Below are 5,328 nucleotides of genomic sequence, written 5' to 3'. Positions count from 1 at the left end.
TACACAGAATAAATCTGTTCAAAGATCAACAAGGGCAGTACAACGTCACTCCAATTGGTAAGCAGGACCCCTAGGCAGAATTATTGTAAATTTCAGTTCACATACTGAACATGTGCATAATGTGTACAGAAATTTCACGACTGCCCAATGGACTAAAGATTGAATTCGTTAAGGAAATACACGTACATGTACAGGGGCAAATGAATTTTGTCATGTTGCCATAACACTGCAACAACTACATGTACGTGTATGTGTTGCATAATCCTTTGCTAACCCTAACCCCCAAGGGTGTATGTAAAATCGTATGGAAATTGGAGGATTTGGGACTGTTAGGGTTAATTTATTGTACAAAACATACACAGTGGCCAGAAATAACAAACTCTGCACTTTCAGAGGAAATACGGGTAGAAACATAGAAACTGCCCTTTTCAGCTGTTAGAGCAATCAGTGAACAAATTGAACAATTTCTGCTCATAATGTAACCGTTTGTTAAACAGCATAAGTTTTCTTCCAAAGTACATGTACAATGTATCTACATGTAACTTCTCAAGTGGCAGTTGGAGGGTTATTATTTTGAAATGGAAAAATTATTATTTGCTCTAGGTACATGTAGTAAGCCTATAATTGTCATTCTGGCTGCAGAAAAAACCCGAAGACAGTCTTTGATTTGGAAGTGCTTCGCAATTGTAAAATTATGGACTGGCATCCCACAATGCATGAAGCATACAGACAGGAAAGTAACTACATGTAATTACTGAATCAGAACCATAGTTGCTGCTAGGAAGGGGTATCCATCCACGTACCTCTTCTTGTAAAGGGGCATACAGTGTACATGTAATTAAAGCACTGACAGTAGAAGAAGGTCAATCTTTTCCCAACATCACCCTCAAAAGAATTTTTCAAAAGAGGCCCACAAGATCAGTTACGTTTTTCTTTTTCACGATGCATTTGTTATGATCAAATAATCTGAACATAAATGAACTTGCTTTTTTCAAACAAGTTACAGTACAACCAAAACATGCAAACAAGAGAAAACATCTCAACTGATTGAAATAATACTTGCAATATTCAGTACAGGTCAGGTACCATGTGGATAAATCAATTCAATCTTTCAATAGGGCAAGATCATGTGTAATACTAGGGTTCATTCACTGACCACAGGACAGATGTGACATTGATCAGGTGAAATGATCCTCAGTCACAACTGAAAGAATTTTCGGGTTTTCAATAATAAAAACAAGCATGTACATGTACAGTAGGTCTAATTTACAAAAAAATAATGAATTTGTTGTGATTCGGGAAGTTTATGCCCAGCTGACTACACTACAAACAACATGCCATGCGCAGTGTACAAAACAAATGGGGATTTAGTATGTTGGGCGCAATCGGTCCATCATATTGTACGATCGTATCATTCCACAATCAGCCAAGGCTTTTGCATTTTCTGTCTCATTCATTGATTGTTTCAAAAACAAAAGGGAAGAAAAGTTGCCGATTTTAATGTAGGACTGACAAATTGTGCAGAGTAATCGGCCAATCATGCAAATTGGCTGATCGCACCCAACATATACATGTACCCGGTATGTAACCCGGAGGTGAGTTGTGGCACCTGTGGCAGTTCACCAGGTGCGGTTCTACAGGGGACTAGGGGAACTCTAGCTCTAAAAATTTTGTCTAACCTCTCCCAGGCTCCCCCCCCCAAAAAAACCCCCAAAAAAGCAAAACATAACAAAAATTACAGAGCAGTAGCGAAAGTTAAAAGGTCATACCACATGCAAAGAGTCTAGCCCCTCCGATTGGCTCTAGAACCCTGCCCGAGTTCATACCATCAGCTGCGCCTGTATACAGATAGCCTGATCATGTTTACATGTTCTCCGGACCTAAGTGCTTAAAAGCATTCCAAGGATAATGCAGAAATTGCATTACTGCTTGGACCGTTCCAACTACTGCACATGTGTAGATTGGACCTGGAAAGAATTCCAAACACCAACATCCCTTGATACTGGGTGTGCACAAACCCTATGAGTATGAGACTGGTCTGAAAAACAATTACATGTATTTTCTAAGTAAACACTTCAATATTTTCCCAGCTAAATTCGATTTTTTAGGACATGTTATCACTTCCTGATGCTGATACACCAATAGTCAATACTGTACCACTTTAATGAGGAAAAATTAGTGTTATCCGTATACGGTGGACCGTTTCACCATGGCATCATGATTGGGTATAATCATGGAGGTAAGAATTCTCTCTCCATGGTATATTTTTCGAGGCACATTGCTAGTAGAAGGCCAGGGATGGGTACCGGGTGCCTTGAAGTTCTTTGTCTAGCATGTCTAGATATCTAGATATAGGCCTAACAAGTAACATGCAAATAGTACCCAATGACAAGAATACACGTGTTGCAATCCGATATCCATCAGTATGCAGCGCTCGTGTCGACGTGTGCTCAACATTTTGCATGCTTGATTTTCACACCACGTACCAAAATGTATCTCGTGATATTCAGCACAGAGTTTTATCACTCTTTGATCTGTTGACTCTAGGATTTTGTTTTTTACAAAAATCAGCCTTACCCTGGCATGTCATGCACGTCTGGCGAGAATTTTTTTACAAACTTCAACAAGTTCAACTTTTCCAAGCACAGGGTGCGCTGTTAATGTTTACGTTTGGATGTATTAAAGTGCGCCCTCTGTTAAACGAGGTTGTTTTGATTTTCCAAGGCCGTACCGGTGGAAACTCGGAAGAAACTATGTCGATATTAATTGCATTCGCAATTTTCAAATTTCAGTCTTGCAAATTCACGAAATAATGATTGGGTATTAAAATTCCATTCAAATTTACGATTTCAAATACGTTGACTTATATTACTTACACAAGAAAGCTCCACAATCTGAAAATTGTTTTCACTTACTTTGCTTTTTTCAACTTACACACCCAAAATCTGATTTGTCAAGGCATATAGTAAATGAAAGAATGCCTCAGCGCAGTCACAACCTTACCAGCATTTCTGTATCTTGCACTAGCTCTCTATTTTTCAGTACACTGGCCTAAGTTCACCCTTGTCCAGTTCACGGCAGTGCCATAAATTGCATTGGGAAATGATGCTATTTTGGCCAGTTTCCTGTTCTTCTTAGATGTCTCAAAACTATTTGACCTCCATTTTGATTTTTCCCACCCAAAATGCATTTAAAAACACCTTAAAACAATTTTCATGGTTTTCCTTTTTGATGTCATTTCAAAAAGACGTGGTTCATGTTGGAGACTTCCTCTTCAAATTGCGAACCTCAAATCTCCTCGCTGAAATTTATCTATATTAAAGCAAAACAAAATCGACAAAGAAAAGATCGTTTAAGACAGTAAAATATCCAAACTTCTGGCAATTTTGGGGCTGAGGTGTAATATGGATGTTTCTTCCTTAATTTTACAGCACATTGGTATCATGTGACTGATGGGCAATTTTTTTATTAAAACCTCAAAAGGCAAAAGGTAAAACCTCATAAACTTCTCTGAAAATTAAAAATAAACAGAACACAAAAGTGCATTTGAATACACCGCACAACTTGCAATGACCCTCCCCCTCTTGACCCCCCTTCATTTGTACAGGTTCGTGCCTAACACCAGTACGACTCACATAAATCGCCTTTTTATACTTTTGATTCATGTTTCAAAGAGAAATGTTCGAAGAATTTCGATTTGTAGAATTCTAATTAGTCGGACTGGTCGACCCGAACCCAGTTTCTCCGGGACAGACGTGCAAGAATATCTGCAGCGGAGCGTCCATCACAGGAGTCCCAAGTGAGCAGTATTGTGACGTGACAGAGGGCGCTAGTCGCTAGGCACGGTGCAAAGATATAGATGGCGCTCTGCCCAGTAACAAAGGCAGATGTTAGGCGCGCATAGCTGTGTGTTAAGCAAGCGCGGCGCATAGGCTCCGCCTTGTGCGTTGTGCGATAGGGCAGCGGAAGTCACTGCTTAGTCACGTGAGCGCGTGCGCGGGCGTGGTCAGAGCAGCGCGAAAGCTATAAAAGGCGCGCGTAGGCGCTAGGCGTAGGCTAGGCTAGGACTAGTCGTCCTGATAAATAAAGGGCTGATCCTGAGGTAAGGGTCGAGAATCCTGTGCAAGGGTTAAAGTCACCTAGTACCTAGCCTAGTGTGACTGTGCCTAAGTCCGAGTGGTGCGTGTGCTGTTGAGGGGCTCGGTAGGTTGAGGGGCTGATTGGTGGTGCGGTATAGTTCCTGATAGGAGCTTGCGGTCGATGCAAGGGTGGATTGCTATCTCGTGACGTACGTACGTGAGTTGCGTGTAGCGCAGCTAGCCCTGACAATAAGCCCCGTAGACTTGCTAAAGTCCCTGATTCGGCACTGGATGCCTGCAATTAATTGTGGTGTTCGCTGCTCTGGGTGAAGTCACGTATAATCACGCAGTTTCCCCGTCAATAGTGCTGGTGTATTGGTTGAGTGTGTCGATGAATAAACCAGCCGCTTGTGAATTGTTGTATATAAGTCAGGAGTCCAGGCGAAGTTTATTTCGAGTCAGGTCTGTCTGGGTTACGTCATTAAGTTTCGACCAATCAGATTAGCCATCATCTCGACGAAGACCAACCTTCTTGGGGGACGGTATACTTTGGTCCCAACGGACTCGTCCCTAGCCGCTCAGGGACTCTCCGGCGTGCCGTCCGACGCGCCTCGAGGAGGAGGGCGCCCTCGCCTTCGTAGGAGAGGCGCGGCGCCACAGTATAATGCGACTTGAATTTAACGGAAAAAAATCTGCCATCTTTGCCCACCCTTTAAATAACATCCATCTCTTGAGAGAAAAAAAGTAAGGAAGAACAATAATTTAAAAATCGACACGGCAGATCGGCCCTTGTATAGCTACAGCCGGGCACTCTTCTAATTCGACTATCATAATACTCCAGTAAAAGGGTTGTTTCTGAGAAAACTTTTTCACCCCGAAAAGTGGACCAATCTGAGCTGGCAGTGAATCGTAATGTCCTTTTTTGTGTGGGTAGTATTTCACAGCTTTTTATACCTCAAAGAGCCGGGGCGGAATCCACCCCTCAACCCTTTTCCGATATTGCTGCAGTGCGTTATATTTACAGAAGCTGAGCCTTTCGGAGTTTTAGAGTTACCGTAACTCATTGTGGGCATTTTGACACCCATTTTGTGAAAATAGAACATACTGTTGTCGCGCAGCGCCCATATTTCCTATACAGGTCAGCCAAAATACTTTTCCCCCTGCACCCGGGCTGGTACGCGTGTAGTATTGAACTTTAAATAACTGTCACAACAAAACCGTAGGTATATGATTGAGTTTAAACTTCACC

Source organism: Acanthaster planci, linkage group LG08, assembly GCF_054643075.1.
Source record: "Acanthaster planci isolate LZ-2023a linkage group LG08, COTS_SCS, whole genome shotgun sequence".
In the NCBI taxonomy this organism is placed as follows: Eukaryota; Metazoa; Echinodermata; class Asteroidea; order Valvatida; family Acanthasteridae; genus Acanthaster; species Acanthaster planci.
This window is presented reverse-complemented; position numbering follows the sequence as displayed.